The 18,771-nt window shown below is 39.4% G+C and overlaps 1 protein-coding gene and 1 pseudogene across 3 annotated transcripts in view; one reads left to right on the top strand and one right to left on the bottom strand.

Annotated features, from left to right (window-relative positions):
• TASP1 (taspase 1) overlaps nucleotides 1–18,771 on the top strand; it is a 243,715-nt gene that overhangs the window by 122,675 nt on the left and 102,269 nt on the right. The gene's annotated exons all lie outside the window — the stretch shown is intronic.
• On the bottom strand, nucleotides 6,798–7,749 carry LOC132476522 (replication protein A 32 kDa subunit-like; annotated as a pseudogene).

Genomic DNA, 18,771 nt, shown 5'->3' with positions numbered 1-18,771 from the left:
TCCTAGACCAGGGCTCAAATCCGTGTCCCCTGCATTAGCAGGTGGATTCCCTGCACCACCAGGGAAGTCTGAGACATAATATTCTTTTTTTTTTTTTTTGCTTTATTTATTTATTTATTTTTGGCTGTGTTGGGTCTTCGCTTCCGTGCAAGGGCTTTCCCCAGTTGTGGCGAGCGGGGGCCACTCTTCATCGTGGTGCGCGGGCCTCTCACCATCGTGACCTCTCTTGTTGCGGAGCACAGGCTCCAGACGCGCAGGCTCAGTAATCTTGGCTCACGGGCCCAGTCGCTCCGCGGCATGTGGGATCTTCCCAGACCGGGGCACGAACCCGTGTCCCCTGCATCGGCAGGCAGACTCCCAACCACTGGGCCACCAGGGAAGCCCAGAGACATAATATTCTTAATGGAAATATTTTTCATATATTTGTCTTACACGTCTTCATTCATCTGATTTGTCTTATCAGTTTTGATTTCATTTCACATCTTAGTAGCAATTCCTTCTTTAGAGCCTTTCACATTAGAGTTGTAGCCTGTTTGCATCTGGAATAAGCATTAGCACAACAGACTTGAGTTTGTGCACAGCCCTGGGCTTTCCTCAGCACAACTTTTGTAGGTTAGACCCTGTCCCTGCCATCAAGTTCACGGATTTGTTTCAGAACTCACTGTGTGCATTGCACAGGTAAGTTTTATTTTGATCTTCAAGTCTGGGCAACTCTCATTAGCAAGTCCTAGATATCATCATTTACTTCATTTCTTTATATCTGTCTTTGTAATATAAACAATTAAGCACAATTTCTTGAGGAAAGAGTGCATGTTTCTCTTTCTGCTCCTGTTTAGAATGCCTTCCATCCTTATCACACCTGGAAAAGCCTGACTCATTGTTCAAGGTTGAGCTCAAGTGTCTTTTCTTTTCTTCAGCCTCCCTCCTACCCTCCCTGCTTCCCTTGCCCAGTCCAAAGATTCACTCCCTTCGTGGTCAGTGGTGCCATGAGGTAGCGCATGTACCATTTATGGTTGTTCCCCTTTATAAAGCCTGAGAGCTCCTTGAGGAAGAAGCTGGTGCCTTAAAGATATGGTTGGTACTCAATAAATGTCTGTTGACTTGAACTCAGTAACCCTTTGCATATTTTGAAGAACTGTCAAACAGATTCTGATTGGCAAAATGACTTAATTGTTCCACATTGGAAAGCCAGGGCTAGTGCTCCTGCTTGTTTAAGAGCTTTAGACATTCATGCTGAGAGCTCTGCTCTAAAGAAAAGGGTGGTTTAATTTTAGTTTAGTTTGGTTTCGATAAAATCCATTGCAGTTTTCACACGCTTCCATGATTGTGGTAATTAGAGTACTTTGAGCTCTAGGTAACAGAAATCACTACTCAAACTGGCTCAACAACAAAGAGTGCAGTGGTTTCACAAAGGAGGAGGTTCCAAGGTAGGTGGACTGCAGGGTTGGTTGGTTCAAGGCTCCATTGCTGACATCAAGTATCCAGTTCTCCCCGTCCCTTGCTTGCTATGCTGTCATCATTGCTGGCCTCTTCTTCAGGCTGATGGCAGAATGGCTATTGCATTGCCAGAAAAGCTCATCACATGAAATCTCTCGAGGAAGGAAAACAGTCTCTTTGTGTAGCTCTCTTCTAGGAGTGAGGAACACTTCTCAGACGCTCCCCAGCTGACTTTTTGCATTTTGTTGATTGACTAATATTGGGTCACATGCCCATTCCTGAGCTACTCACTGACAAAAGGGATTACCCATGAACCAGTCATGAGCACAGGACATGCCCTTAGGTCATGTTCATGACTGTGGGCAGGGGTGGGGGTAGAAAGCAGAACAAGATCAGGATTCTGTTAGGACCGGAGAAGGAAATAAATGCTGTGTGAGTGACCACCAGTATCCTGCTAAACAGATCACGTGTTGAGCATTTACTATGGTCAGGCACTGTGCTAAGTACTTTTTACGTAATGATTCTCATTTTCCAATGAGAAAACTGAGGTTTAGAGAAGTCCAACAGTGCCTGAGTGCCGAAAGAATCTGAACAGTCTTCACTCAATGACAGTAGAGAAATGTGCAGAAGTAGAGGGGGCAAATAGAAATGTAACCAGCTCTTGTACTAGAGATGGTATAGGTAGGTATCTAGAGAGTTAAAAACATGTAGTTGTCATTTAAATCTGTCCTTACCAGAGCTATGCCTCTTGCCATTATTTGTGGCTAACAGAAAGCTGGCTGTGGAAAATGGATGTTTTTGTTTTGAAAAATCAAATGCAGTAGATTAAAAAAAAAAACACCATGCCACCACAAAGTTTGTTTATATCTTCATTTCACTCAAATTGAATAGATGAAATGGGATCTGGCTGTTTTCATATTGTTTATGTTCTGCTTTGCTTCTTGGTTCTGGGACAGGATTCCTGGTTCTGCTTGAATCTGGGTGCCTCTCAAGTATCATTTGTAAGATTATTGTGGAAATTAATAAAGAGAAAGTATTTCTGTTCAGTAAGCATTGTAATTGTCCTACTATGACATAATACAATGCTATTTTATTGGCATTATAAAATACCTTTCAAATGTGTGTTCTTGGAACCTCAGTCTACTTTGTTGTTCTTTTTTAGTCCAGAGGGAAGGAAAATGATTTACATAAGTAATCACTGTAATATTTTATTTATTTTTATAAATTTATTTATTTTATTTGATTTATTTTTGGCTGCGTTGGGTCTTCATTGCTGCGCACAGGTTTTCTCTAGTTGCGGAGAGCCGGGGCTACTCTTCATTGCAGTGCACGGGCTTCTCATTGCGGTGGCTTCTCTTGTTGTGGAGCATAGGCTCTAGGCGCACGGGCTTCAGTAGTTAGCACACGGGCTCTGTAGTTGTGGCGCACGGGCTTAGCTGCTCCGTGGCATGTGGGATCTTCCCGGACCAGGGATCAAACCCATGTCCTCTGCATTGGCAGGTGGATTCTTAACCACTGTGCCACCAGGGAAGTCCCTACCACTGTAATATTTTAAATGAGGGGTCATGTGAGGGTCTTACTTCTTTTCATCTCATTTAATATAAGGGCAAAGTTAGTTGCTTGACCTATGTTTCATTTATGTGTAATAAAAGGACCTATGTAAATAAAGTACATGAACTCAAAGTAAAGTTGTTTTTACTCAATGAAGCTGTTATATAAATGGCGTGTGTGTGTGTGTGTGTGTGCATGGACAGGAATTGCACAGAGGACTGGGGAATGATATTGTATCCTCTGATGGATAGCTGCTGATTTTTGTTTCAGCCATCATATTGCAAAATATTAGGTTCTTAGGTGAGGTTACTCAGTCTGAACTAGCAGTGTGTAGCTGTTTAGCTACCTATTGCTGTTAAACAAATCACCTCCAAACTCTGTGACTTAGAAGAATAACCCTTTTCTTATTTCTTATGATTATATGTGTTAACTGGTTCTCAAGTGGATGGTTCTTTTGCTAGTTATGCTTGGGGATTCTCATGTGGCTGCGTTCAGATAGTGGCTTAACCAGGTGTTTGGTGGGCACAACCAGAAGGTTGGACTCAGCTGGTTTGCTGGGGTGTTTTGGCCTTGCTGGCTGCCCATGTAGTATCAGGGCTAATCCTGCTGTAATGTGGCCTCTCCCTCAAGGCAGCTGGATTCTTACATGGTCGCTCAGGACACTCAAAGTACAAAAGCAAAAGCTATCAAGCCTCTTGAGGGTTTAGGCCTGGGACTGGCATTGCATTAGGTAAAGTGAATCACAGGGTCAATCCAGATTCATCGTGGGAGGGGATTACATATGAGTGTGAATACTGGGCAGCTTTGTTCATTGGGAGCCATCTTTAAGACTAACTACCTTAATAACTGTTTTTTTGGAGTAACTGTTCTCTTTGAGAACCTAAAAGCTATGGACTTTCTCCCTAGAAACATGCATGTGAACACAGTTACCTGCATAAGTGTACACACAATTCTAGAAAAATTTCATGGAATTCCTAGCTGGACAATCCATGATTGTCCAGGTAAGTACCCCCAGTTTAACTTACGCAGTTTAGGAATTTACGAACTCTTAAGGTAGTGATTTAAATAGTAACTTAATTATTTTTAAATAGCTGCATAAAATTCTATTCTATGGTTGTTTTAGTCTGTTAGAATGACCAGTGGGTTATTTCCTGGTGGTTTTGTTTTTTTTCTGTTCTAAAAACAGTGATTGTCTTGTACATAGCTTTTGTATACCATAAATTCCTAGAAATATACTTTATGACTCAAAAGGAATTGCCATTTTTAAGGATTTTGGTGGATATTGATGAATTGTATTTTTTTTCTTAAGAAATAAGTTTTTAAAAATTGCATTATTGGATACATATAAAATAATGTACTATATATGTAAGTTATGAAACAAAATGAAATCAAATTCCTTGAACTTATCATTAGCTTAAAAATGAACACTAGTAATAGTACTCTATCCTTTTCTATTCTTTCCCAAACCCCTGCGTCTTCTCTGGAGATAACTACAATCCTGAATTTTGTGTATGCTTTTTTGTTTTTTTGGTTTTTTTTTTGCTTAAAAAAAAGTTTAATCACATATGTGTGTATCTCGAAACAGTATATTGTTTAATTTTATGATTTTTTATTGAGCCGTAGGAACATGGTATTATATGGTATATGGTCCTCTGTGATTTACTTCTTTCACTAAATATTATGTTTCCGTAGTATTTGTCCATATAGTTGCTCTGTAAAGTTAAAAAAAAAATGTTAACTTTTAATACTTCATCATGTATTGACAAATTGATACTTTTATTATTACAAAATATTCTTTATCTCTAGATAGTCTTCTTTGTTTTGATATTTACTTTGCTTAACATTAATATAGTCACACCAGCTTTCTTATGTTTAGTGCTTGTCTGGTATATTATTTTCCACCCATTTTACTTTTAGTCTACCTTGTCTTTATATTAAAGTATGTTTCTTATAAACAAACTGGGTCCCTCCCCTTTTAAAGTTAATGCACATTGATAATCTGAGCCTTTTACATGGAGTGTTTATTCCATTTACACTTAATGTAATTATTGATATGATTGGGCTAAATCTACCATCTCACTTTTTGTTTTCTATTTGTTCTTTGTTTTCTTTGTTCCTCTGTTCTTCTTTTCCTGTTTTCCTTTGGGTTATTTTTAATATTTCATTTTATTTTTCTCTATTAACATTTTGTTATACTTTTGTGTATTATGTTTTTTGTGGTTGCTCTAGAGATTACACATGCATCATTAATTTACCGTAGTCTGCTTTAGAATAATAATATATTACTTCACAAACAATGTAAGATTCTTTTAACAGTATAAATCCATTATTTCTTTCCCACGCTTTGAGGTCTTGGCATATATTTTAATGTCCATATTATGTTATAAATGCCAGAGTATCTCATCATTATTTATTTTTGCTTTAAATAGTTGTCTTTTAAAGAAATTTACACCCACTTACACACCCATGTACACACCCACACATGCCTAATAGCTTTAAAGTTTTTTTAAAAAAAATTTACCCAAGTAGTTTCTCTTTCTGGTACTCTTTATTTCTAATATCAGTCTTCTGCTGGTATTATTTTCCTTAGAATGCCCTTTAGTATATTTATAGTTCAGATCTGCTGGTGATGAGTCTTCTCATTTTCTTCTATCAGAAATGTCTTTATTTCCCCTTTATTTTTGAAGGATATTTTCTCTGCATAGAGAATTCTATATTGACTGTTTTTTCCTTCAGTAATTAAAAATGTCATTCCATTGTCCTTCTGCTGTTTCTGGTGAGAAGTTTTATGGTTGTCCCCTTGTATGTCTTTTTTTTTCCTGCCTGTTTTTAATATTTTATTTTTGGTTTTCAGCAGTTTGATTATGATGTCCCTAAATCTGTTATTCTTTGTGTTTATCCTTTTTGGGCTTTGCTGAGCTCCTTGGGTTATTACGTTGATGTCATTTCCCAAGTTTGGAGGATTCTCAACCATTATATCTTCAGATATTTCTTCTGTCCTATTCTCTTTTCTACTTCTGGGATTGCCATTGTATGCATTATCCTGTAGATATGGAGAGCTTTGTTCCATTTTTAGTCATTCTTTACCTCTCTATGTTTCAGTTTGGATAATTTATTATGCCTATTATTAAGTTCACTGATCCTTTCTTTTGCTATCCTATTTGCTCTTTTTTTTAAAGCAGTTATAGAACTTTTATTTGCATGTTACATCTCATTAACTTATCTCAGAATTAGCTGAGATGATAAAGTATTAATTATTACAGTGTAAAAAAATAAGAGCATTTTTACAAGTTACTGCAATAGTAGAACTATTTTATTAAACATATGAATGTACTTATTTTGTACAAAACACGTACCTTTCTCTCTGCCCCACGAAGCCACCATTCTAGAACCCCATGCTTATAAAAACACACTATTGGCAGCAATTATGACAAGGTGAAAGAAAGTGCAATTCTGAAAGTAACAACACATAACCAAAGTGGGGAACAAAAACAGGCAGAGGTTAGTGGGCTTCGTGGCTAGCTCTCTGCTGACAGGCCCTAGTCCTGCTCTTAACAGGAAACAATTCAGGAAGAAAAACTCCTGAGTATTATTTAAGTAATACCGCCCAACCCTCTTGGTAGCATCCCTCTTCCAATTCCATTTATCCTGATATTGTAACTAATTTGTAACTTCTTTAAGAAATTTTGCCCTGGTTTACATCCCTGTCAGTTGCCCATATCCCTCTGAGCTTCAAAAACACAGAAGAGTAGTAAGTTTCAAAAGGATGTCAATTGAAACCCTTTATAGGTGAAACCTACTTCCTAGAAGTCAACCTGCCAAATATATGCACAGCTGGAGATGAGAGATTGCGTAAAAAGTCCAGCTGGAAAATATCTCGGGTACCCAGTTAGATCCAGTTATTCTGTGTCTGTGGATTTAAAATGATCATCATCCACAGTGGAATAGATGTGTCCCTCGTTGCTTAGAAAATCCACACCTTGCTTGATTGAGGCTACGGTCATGTGTTGGAGCTGATTCTTAAGATCCTGAAAGTTCCATCCTTCAGGCCTTGGGCAAGCCTTAATCAAATTCAGTACCTGGTTCTGGGCCACAGTGAGGCCATTTGCTGGCATGAAGCTATTCCCACCAAAGTTCCCAGCTTCACCCATTCCTGGATTGCTGATAGGTTCTCTCCCTGCTGAGGGTTGGCTGTTAGACCTGCTCAGCATCAAGTGTGCATTGACTACTTCCAGAATATGTGTGGTGAACTCATACATATTCTCCAGGGGCATGATCTTAAAGGCCACCAGGCTTTTCTTGTTCTGAAAAGATCTCAGATGACCAGCCACTTTCACATATGTTTCTGGAGGAACCACAGTGTTTTCACTGCTGGCATCACCTGTGTCAACCCACTGGCGAACATCCATGGGTGCAGCCGTCATGTCATCTGTTTTGTAAACAATGTTGGTTGCAGCCTTCTCTGCATTTCTGATTATCCCCACAATAGTGACCTATGAAATCTCAACATTTCCAATTTTGAACACTTCATCAACCAGAGTAGCGGAAAACAGCTGAGATATGGTACAGGGTACAATATGCTGAGCTCGGGCTCTAGATTTCTTTTCGGCTTGGGAAGGTGTCTGTGATCCAAAGCCCCCAGGGGACTGTGTGTAGCCTCCGGCTCCCCTCAGAGGAACTGCTATAGCTTTCAAATCCACTGGTCCACATCTTCATCACGATTCTCTCAGGAAAGAGTTCCAGAAGGTTCCGGCCTGGTGGGTTCCCCTAACTGCCTCCTCCTATTTGCTCTTAAGCCCATTGAATGCATTTTCATTTTTGATGCTATATTTTTTATTTAAAGTGTTTCTATTTGGTTCATATTTGAAGATTGTCTCGCTGAGATTTCCCATATTTTTATGAAAATTTCCACCTTTTCCATTAGATAGTTACATAAAATAATTATTTTAGTTAGTTTAAGGTTTGTATCTGATAATTCCAGCATCTGGGCCATTAGTAGTCTGCTTCTGTTTACTGTTCCTTCTCTTGTTTATAGGGCATGTTTTTGGCTTTTTCATTTATCTCATAATTATTGATTGTATGCTAAGCACTATGTTTGGAATACAGACAAGACTGAAGAAAATATTTGCCACTAAAAAGGGACACACTCCTTTTTACATACATCTGCAGTGTTATTTGTAATTGAGTTGGGGCTGGGTATTCTTGCAGCAGTAGATACAATTCACTCCTGGCTTTCGATATTTCAATGCTAGTATTAGGATTTACCATTAGGCAGAGCTTGGGATCTGAATACCAGCAAAACTGCTGATATCTCTTTATGTTATTTATTGTTCACCTGTCAGCTTTTGGAATCATGGGGAAACTTCTGTCTTTCTCTCCTTCTCCCTCTCCCTCCCCCTTTCCCTATCCCTCCTTTTTCTTCTTTCTTTCTTTTTTTTTTTTACTGCCTTGCCTTGGGTGATAGCTCTATGCATCCAGGTAGGCGGAGGAGGCTGTCTTTTAGCTTTCCTGTTCTGTTCCCAGCCTTCAGCACGCTTCTGCTTTACACTTAGGGAGGACCTGTGTGCCTGAGGGTGTGGATATCTTTCAGCTCCCCAGCCCCGCACCAGGAAGCCCTGCTCTTGGTGAGGACCTACAGGAAGGAGTCAATGAGTGAAATCAGATTTGCTCAGTGAATGGGGCTTCTCTGGATTCTAATTCATCCTATCAGCCCACAGTGTGGTCATTTAAAGTTTGTTAAATGACTAGTTCAGCTAGTTTCTCCTTAACCTCGTCTGTAGCATTTCTCCTTTCCCCACTGCTTTCTGGGTGATAAAAAAGCCATTGGCCTCTTCTGTCATAGGAAAGGCTTGTCCCTTGTGGGAATTTAGTTCATTGAGATATTTTTGCATCGTTATCTCTCTGAGTTTTTAAAAAACTGTAGTGTTGTAGCTTAACTGGCTTACTGGTTCTCGTTGTTAGGGTGGCCTTTGTTGGCTTTTGTTGTTAGGGTGGGAGTGATAGACTCTTGAAGATTTCTTCCTCTTAACTAGAAGTGGAAATTCAAGTGATCAGTTTTGGTGGCTTGCAAGACATGGTCAAGAGTTTGGAACCGTTTTATTCTTTTTGCTGCTAAAGTTGTTCCATCTCTTGTCAATGGAAGCCGCTTTAAGCTGGCTTCTGTGGTCTTTGGCGTGACTATCTTTGAGAGCTTCCTTGCTTTTCAGTAGAACAAGATGCTTCAGGCTCCTCTTGGTCACTTCTTTAGCCAGACTCAGAACCAGTCATTTTCCCAAGGATCCCTATTTCTTTTTAACAGGAAATGGTATGATTCTAATATGATAACCTAATTTTATCATTTTCACTGTAATTTCCATGTTAGCCTCTGGGTCATGATATTGTCCCTGTTGCCTTTCTCACATGGAGTTCATGGTCTCAGCAGTAAATATTTTTATTGGAAATCAAAATGAAAGTTTAGCCTACTGGTTTATAACTATATGCTTATAGATGTTTAAATAAAATGATAGCTGTGTGGGTTCTTAATCTGGGGTTTGTGGACCCTGTGGAATCTATGCATGGGTTTTCGTGGAGAATTCTGTGTATTGACTGAAACTGTTTAATTTTAGGCAAAGATACATCTTTTTTTCTCATAACTTTGGGGAAATTAGGAAGCATAATCTTAGGTAATTGAATAAAATTGTAAATAAATTTCTTGGCTAAAATAAAAAGTTAAAAAGTAATACAAGTGTGTGTATTTCCTTCTTTTACTAACATTATTTCTTAATAATAGTGTTAAATGAAAACCTTGAAAAAATGCTAAATTTTATATTGTCTATTTGCCTTTGCTACATGTCTCATTTGATGTGGTCTACCTATTTTGCTTTTTCCTTCTTTTACCTGCTTATATGATGGTTATGCTAGTTGGTGGTAGGAAAACTTTGGGACCATTTCTTTATTCTTATTCCTTAATTTCTACTCTGATCTAGACAAATGAATATGATTACCATTTTCCTTTCCACCTTCAGAACTTTTCTGTCTTTCTCCAATCTCAGAACCACCCTTGATGCTGTGTTGAGTAGAGAAAGGGATAAGCAATGACTGGTGAACAGATTTAACACTTTTTTTCCATCTTATTTCACAAGGCCTCTAAACACGGAATGTTGTTTTTAAATTCTGAGTACAGCTTTGAAACTGATGAAATGATTTATATATTGCCTCTCTTTTGTACAGAGGAATTTACTGAGATGTAACATCAACTCAAACTTCCCTTTTCGGCTTTTAAAGAGGCCCTGGCCATTCAAATCACCCTCATAAATCACTTCTAAATTTTGTCATTAGGAAAATTATTAATTAAATGTTTAATATATTGGCTGGCTTAGTAGTTATAGGTTAAATTTACAGTATAGTATAACTGTCTTGCTTATGTTCTTTCTGTCTGTGGGCTTCATACTCCATATATAATCAATATGTGTGCTGAAATATTTATTTTACATTACATCACATCTACATTATTGTAGATGTTTACAGCTATGTCTTGGCTTTTTTTTTTTTAACTCATAAAATGCACACTATGGTTTTGATGCAAAATGAAATCTCCACTTTTAACATTATTCCTTTGGGACTGTTTAATGATTGTTTTTAGGATGTCATGGTTAAAATTGAGGGCTATGTACAGTCCTAAGTATTGGTATCAGTATTTGTTGTGCTACTTATCTGCAGGTAGTTATTACTTTGATCTTGATCATGGATTCAAGTTTTTGAGGCTTTTGAGTTTTCTTTGCTTGTATCTCCTTTATTTGCGTGCTGATATTAGCCTTATTTCTGCAGTGGTGGACTATCTTGAAACAAGCATATTAGAGTTACAAGACTTGGATTTTAGACTCTTAGCTCTTCCACTTCACTTTTCTTATTTGTCAAATTGGGATGACAGTACCTTCCTTGCAAGTTAATTGTAGGGCCTTTAAGTGATGACATTTGTGAAAACCCCAGGTACATGGTAGTTGATCAGTTAATGGTGATTTAACAGCTTTTTAAAAGTGTTTTCTCCTAAGTGGTCAGTTCATTGCAAGCCTCTTAACTAAATTTTACCGAAAGTTATTGAAATTCCAAAAGTACTTCCAGCTATAAAATTTTGTCCTGAGGAATTTGAAATGATTTAAGCTAAGCCATTTATTTTTCCAGTGAAGAAACTGAGATACGGAGATCTTAAGTGACTCATTTCAGGTTCCACAGCTGGAGGTGGTTCCCCTCACCTCCCTGATGAAACAGAAATCCAGATAGAAGCTGTACAGGAGCAGCAACTGAACATGCCCAGCAGTGCTGCTTCTGTGATGGCTGCTGCTCTAATGAAGTTCTCAAGTGGAGAGAAGTCTAATGCTCATACATGTAGTATGTTTTCCAGACAAATGCAGTAGTAGCGATAGGGGCTCCAACGTAGCCAAGGAACGCCACTCCTGCTGGGGTGATTTTTCTGATTCTTTCTGCTGCCTGGGACCATGTGTCCCAGGTGCCCTGATTAGAGTGTTGTATTTAGATAACTAAATTGAGAAAATTTAGAGCAGAAAGCAAGATCCTATTTCATCATCTGTATTCATGCTCATGAGTATTGGATAAGTTCCCACACTGAGATGTGACTTTGACAAAGAGAGGGGCCCAGGGAAAGAAGAAGAGACTCAAGCTTTGGGGTGGGCACCTCTGTGTTGTTAACCACAGATATCTGACACTGCTGTGACAGATTGGATCAAGGATTTTCACACTCATTTTTTTTTGAAACTTTTTTGTTTGTTTGTATGTCTTAGTTTCTTTGAAACAGGTTTCAGTCTATGAAAATATTTGCATTCGCAAAACTGGAATTCTTCCCATTTATGCAACTGCTTCTTCAGATAAATCTTTTGTGGTTTGGTTATACCTTCTCAATAAAATTGATACTAGTATAATAAGTAATAAATATCAAGCATTTAGTATATTTAGCATATGCCTAGCACTGTGCTCTACATGAGAGATTTTCCTGTTTAATTGTCACCATTCTAGTATATTTTTCTGTATTTTAAATAATTATGAAAGGCTAAAGCACATATCAGTTGCATCCTAGTTTGTAAGATAGGTCTCTAGGAGATAGTTGTAAAATTGGTTTTTCTATTGGTTATTTATTATTTATAAAAAAAAATCGGAAAAGCCTAAGTTGTTTTTGATAGATTATTGTAAATATCCAAAGTATGCTGATAGGTTACAGGTTAGAGAGAACTGAATACTGGGGAGACACTAAATGTGTGTTGGTGACCATACCCTTTGGACTAGACTGGATCAGACATCTTCACTACTTATTCCATCTCTTTATAAAGCTCCTTACGTTTTCTTCTTGTATGTAATATGTTCCAGGTTTGATAGCCATGGGGACACTCTGAAGACTGAAATCATGTGTGTTCTATCACTTTTAAGGCAGCCCTCTCTTTAATTTCACAAGACAGACTTGAAAACCAGAAGTAACCCAACTCCAAAATTGGCAGTAAATCCTCTGACAGGGAAAAGGTGACGTACTGTGTAATAAATTCCTTTGTTGAAAAAGAGATGTTGCAATAGTGGAAACTGAAGTACCAAATGTTTCCTTTTAGATTTGGAAAGGCCTTTCCTCATTACTTATCTGTCCCTGTGGACTTCTAACAGGGGATGTGTTGAAAGATTTTTCAGATGCCCACTCGCCGCAGTGAGCGTGAATGGCAGCATTTATAAGATGACATAAATACTTGAAAATCATCAGGAAGCCTTGGAGATGGGTAGTGTGCCAGGGGTACTGAATGTGAGCTTTTGTTCCTGCTGATCCTGCTCTGGGATGCAGGCCGCCTGGGAATGTGGGGTATTTCTCTCCTGTGAATGCAGCTTCACTCTCCCTCTCTGGGGGTCTTTGTATCAGAACTGAGGTTAGGGTGGTTTAGAAGAAATAAAGTCTCCAGAAGAAGAGAAAGATCTGTGGGATTAGGATTTGTAGTTAAAAATCCTAATCTCATTTTTAGGTCCTCTGGAGGAATTATATCCTAATCCTCTACCATTTAAACAGTAGATTAAAACCCTACATTAAAAACTTGACACATAACGGCCTTTTAATTTTCATTTTGTAATAATCTGGCTCATGCCCACCACTGCTGCCACCACTAAATGAGATGAAGATAAAACAATTAAAAATTATCTTGAGATGCAGTGAAGACATATCTTAAATGTCAGCCAAGAGTTGGTAAGTTTTCATGTTTCTCTGTCCTTATTGTAAATGCTTTTCAGTTTGCCACTTAACCTTTTGGAATTAAAACGTGATTTGACAATATGACTTTATTGGGCTATTATGTTACATATTTTTAATTATCTTAATTTGAAGCCTGCATCTATCACTAATGCTGAAGTGAAAATACCAAATGTGTGATGGAGGGCGGATGAAATAAAACACCTGGAGCATTCTTCACGAACTCAGATATAGGGCAGTGAAGTGTATGGGACCAAATCCCATAATGGGAGACCCTGCCTTGCCCTTTACTATTGTACCTGAAGAGAAAGTATGGTGAATGCAGGAGTGTAACATTGATGTTGGGCATTGAACCTCTTGGGAAAGAAAGATAGGCGTTTATTATTGGAATTGGGAAAAATAACAGAAGGAATGCGTAACAAAGATCGTGCATAACCCATAATCCCTGGATAACCACAGTTAAAATGTTTCCTACCAAACTAAGTGAAATCTTTATCATATTATTTGTTTTGTTCTGATAATGAAAGGTTTACCCACGTGATCATTTTGACCCTAGGTGAGAGCTCAGCTTTCTTGGAAGCAGCAGCTTTCAGAATTGCAAGCCAAAGGCCGAACTCCTCTTTAAATGTATTCTAGGCTCTCAGTGATGATTGTCAGGCTAGCTGGGAATCACCTTGTTCTCACAGAAACAAAATACAGAGAAAAGGATGAGGAGAGACAGGAAAGTGATAGCTAATGGCTTTTCTTAAGGCAGTCATTATCCATTGCAGTATGAAGTGCTTACTCAGTGCCCAACCCCACACTGAATGTTTTACGTCTATTGTCTCATTTTGTCCTTGTGAGGTAGTTACTACTCCCATTCCCCATCTTCACAGTAGAGGAAACTGAGGCTTAAATAAAGAGTCCCAGACTCACTCAGCTGGATTCAAACATCAGTCTGACTGCCGAATAGAAAATACTAACCCTTACTCTACAGGACTTTATGGCCTTAAGGTAAGGAGGGGTGTGTGTGTGTGTGTGTGTGTGACAGAGGGAGAGGGAGAAGGTGAGGGAGAGGGAGAGAATGAATGAGAGAATGAGAAAATTGAATACATAGAACACAGAAGGCAACCCTGCTGCTTAACCCACAATTCTCAGGTTTTTCCCTTAGTAAAGATATAGAAGCTCTTCTGTAATGTAGGCCAGAGTGTTCACTAGAGAAATGATGGCATTGTTGGAAACATCAAGATGAGGAAAAAACAAAAATACTCTATTAACTCTTCTAGTTTCCTCAGAGTTGGCAACTTTTTTTGGATTCTAAACAAACCCACAAATAGGCACTCTAATGATGGCCTCGCGGAAGTGGTTTCACAGGGCTCAGGGAAGTGGTCGTCCCTTACATGGATAAAAGGGGCTCTTAAATATCTAAGACTCCGTTTTCAGGCATCATAAGGATTTATTTTAATCAAATCAGTCTTATTTATTCAAACAAATTATAAAGAAATTTGGTTTTTGGTAGAAATTAAACATATCATGAATTTTCCAAAATAACTCAGTTAAGATAAACGTTATCAAGCCAAATAATCTTTTTCATGTCTTTGTGCTAATGGTGTCTGATAAATACATCTACATGAACTTATCAGAAATTGTATTTGACTCAATACAAAGTTGTATGTTTGAAAGGAAGAAGTCATCTTCTTTCAATGTAAAGTTTTCTGAGCCATTTTCTTTCACCAGCAAATGGCTTTCTATATAGATTAAGAATGCACTTGGTACATGTCTCTTTTTGAATTATGGTTTTCTCAGGGTATATGCCCAGTAGTGGGATTGCTGGGTCATATGGTAGTTCTATTTGTAGTTTTTTAAAGAACCTCCATACTGTTATAGTGGTTGTATCAATTTACCTTCCCACCAACGCATATATATGGAATCTAAAAAAAAAAAAAAAATGGTACTGATAAACCTAGTTGCAGGGCAGGAATAAAGAGGTAGACATAGAGAATGGACTTGAGGACATGGGGTGAGAGGGGGAAGCTGGGGCGAAGTGAGAGTAGCATCGACATATATACACTACTGAATGTAAAATAGTTGGCTGGTGGGAAGCAGCAGCATAGCACAGGAAGATCGGCTCAGTGCTCTGTGATGACCTAGAGGGGTGGGATAGGGAGGGTGGGAGGGAGGCTTAAGAGGAAGGTGATACAGGGACATGTGTATGCATATGGCTGATTCGCTTTGTTGTGCAACAGAAACTAACACAGTATTGTGAAGCAATTATACTCCAATAAAGATCTATTTAAAAAAAAAAGAATGCATTTGGCCCCAAATGTCGCTTGGTGGTTGAATGGATAAGCAAAATGTGTTATGTACATACAGTGGAATATTATTCAACCTTAAAAAGGAAGGAAATTCTGGGGCCTCCCTGGTGGCGCAGTGGTTGAGAGTCCGCCTGCCGATGCAGGGGATACGGGTTCGTGCCCCGGTCTGGGAGGATCCCATATGCCGCGGAGCGGCTGGGCCCGTGAGCCATGGCCGCTGGGCCTGCGCATCCGGAGCCTGTGCTCCGCAACGGGAGAGGCCACAACAGTGAGAGGCCCGCATACCGCAAAAAAAAAAAAAAAAAAAAAAAAAGGAAGGAAATTCTGAAACATGCTACAATATGGATGAGCCTTGAGGACATTATATTAACTGAATTAAGTCAGTCACAAAAGGACAAAAGTGTATGATTCCACTTACATGAGATACCTAGAGTAGTCAAATTCATAGAAATGGAAAGTATTTTGGTTGCCAGGGCTAGAGGGCAGGGGGAATGGGGGAGTTGTTGAATGGGTACAGTTTCAGTTTGGGAAGATGAATAAGTTCTGGAGATGGATGGTGGTGATGATTGTACAACAATGCGAGTAAAAATGCCACTGAATTGTACACTTAAAAATGATTGGTAAATTTCATGTTATATATATATTTTAACAAAATAAAGAAAAAAAGAAGAATTCATTTGGGCTTAAAAAAGAGAACTCAATTATAGTGGCTTAAACAGATAGATTTTGTTTTCTTTTGTTTTATATCTCATGTAACAAGACACCTCGGAGGAGACTGGGGCTTGTCGGGCTACCCAGCAATGCTGTCTGGTACCTGGGTCTGTCCTTTGTCTCCCACCTTCCTCAATGGGTAGGCCTTCCTGCCTATGAATGTCACCCGCTGATCACAGGATGGCAGCTGCACCGCGTTTAGCTGTGCAGGTGCAGGCATGGGAAGTTGGATTTAGTCAGATGTTGCAAAGACATTTAACGTAGTGCTCCCTGAATATCCATTATCCATACACTCCTCTGTGTTTCACAGCCCCCCCCCCCATTGCAGTTGCCTGAGACCGTGTGGCTATTTCTGGCCAGTGGACAAGAGTGGAAATGATATGTGTGACTTCCAGGCTAAAGCTGTAAAGTGGCCCTGGGTAGCCCTCTCGTTCTCCTGCAAAGGGATATGATCCAGGAGGTGCAGTTATAGATGATGGAGCCTCCATTAGCCTGGGTTTGTTCCTGAGTGACTGTTGGAAGCACATTCCCTGGTGACCCAGGTACAACTTATAACATTAATGAGAAATTATATTTTTGTTGTGTTAAGCCACTGAGATTTGGGGGTTGTTTGTTGTTGCAGGCTCGTATAGTTATTCTGACTCATATTCCAGCGTGGGCTTTTGCCAGATAAGTTTGATGAAGTGAGCAAAACATGGAGGCTTTCAGGAGTAGGAGAAAGGGTATAAGTTGATGAAGCATGGAATTTTAGTTGGATAAGGGAGGAAGTGAGGATCTAAGGGCAGTGAGGAATAGTTCAAAAGCAGCAGAATTAATGGGATGGCACTTTTTGGTGAGGTAGAGGGAATGTTGAAATTAGAGTAGTCAAGAGATGAGCTGGAAAGTTAGAAGGGGTGGGCTGACTGCAGCTGAGACTATGGAGAAGTTAATGTTATTGATTATGGCAGAATCGTGGGAGTGAACTTACAAGGCAGTGTGGATAATTTGAAGAGAGGATTTCAGAAAATCCAGAAGCTAAGGTATTGGGTAATACCTAATATTTTAATATCTAGTAGATATTAAAATCAGTAAGAATTATGACAAGGTATAGTGTTGCGCAGAGTAGAAGTAAGCTGGGAGCTTAAGTCTCAAAGAAATGAGTTTGTAAATCTGAAACTGTTTCTATTCACCCTCATTCCAGAATGATAGTTTAACTGATTCTAGGTTGACAGGTTTTTTTCTGTTTGTTTATTGCCTTAGCATCTTTAAGATATTAGCCTTCTGGCCTCTTCTGTTGCTTGGGAATATGTAACTTACCAGTTCAATTTTTTTTTATAATTAATAATCGATAATCAATCATTCTTTTTTAAAATTTATTTATTTCATTTTTGGCTGTGTTGGGTCTTCATTTCTGTGCGAGGGCTTTCTCTAGTTGTGGCAAGTGGGGGCCACTCTTCATCGCGGCGCACGGGCCTCTCACTATCGCAGCCTCTCTTGTTGCGGAGCACAGGCTCCAGACGCGCAGGCTCAGTCGTTGTGGCTCACGGGACTAGTTGCTCTGCGGCATGTGGGATCTTCCCAGACCAGGGCTCGAAACCGTGTCCCCTGCATTAGCAGGCAGATTCTCAACCACTGCACCACCAGGGAAGCCCCCACCAGTTCAATTTTTAAATTAAAAAAAATTTTTTTTTGGAGATCACCTTTTTCTTTGTGATTAGTTTTCTTTTATTTTTTTATGTTTTATTTATCGCTTTAATACTAGCGCCTAACAAGTGCCTGGCATAAAGAAGATGCCATTAGTGGCTTTGGGGATTCCTGTTTCCTCCTTTTCTTGGGGACTTAAGGAGTTGGAGAGGGGTGCATAGTCCCTAGTGCCATCTGCTCACACTGACACCCATGGCGATGGCAGTCACTTGGACTGGGCTTTGAACATCAGCCAGGCAGGGTGCTGCAGAGGTGTCCCTAGGTCCCAGCTGTATGACTCCTTCAGATCTGGAGGGCCCCTCTGTGACTTCCCCGCTTCTCTTGGGGATACAGAAATCATTTGGCTGCTCTCATGCATGAGAGGGCACAGCAACTCTTCAAGGCTGCCCATCTGCCCAGGTGCTTGCTGAGACTCTCCTTACTGGCCTCTCTCTCTTTTTTTAACATCTTTATTGGAGTATAATTGCTTTACAGTGGTGTGTTAGTGTCTGCTTTATAACAAAGTGAGTCAGCTATACATATACATATATCCCCATATCTCCTCCCTCTTGCGTCTCCCTCCCACCCTCCCTACCCCACCCCTCTAGGTGGTCACAAAGCACCAAGCTGATCTCCCTGTGCTATGTGGCTGCTTCCCACTAGCTATCTATTTTACATTTGGTAGCGTATATATGTCCATGCCAATCTCTCACTTCATCCCAGCTTACACTTCCCCCTCCCCTTGTCCTCAAGTCCATTCTCTACGTCTGCGTCTTTATTCTGTCCTGCCCCTAGGTTTGTCAGAACCATTTTTTTTTATTCCATATATATGTGTTAGCATACGATATTTATTTTTCTCTTTCTGACTTACTTCACTCTGTATGACGTACTCTAGGTCCATCCACC

The sequence above is a fragment of the Mesoplodon densirostris genome, chromosome 16, assembly GCF_025265405.1.
Source record: "Mesoplodon densirostris isolate mMesDen1 chromosome 16, mMesDen1 primary haplotype, whole genome shotgun sequence".
Lineage (NCBI taxonomy): Eukaryota > Metazoa > Chordata > Mammalia > Artiodactyla > Ziphiidae > Mesoplodon > Mesoplodon densirostris.
This window is presented reverse-complemented; position numbering and strand designations above follow the sequence as displayed.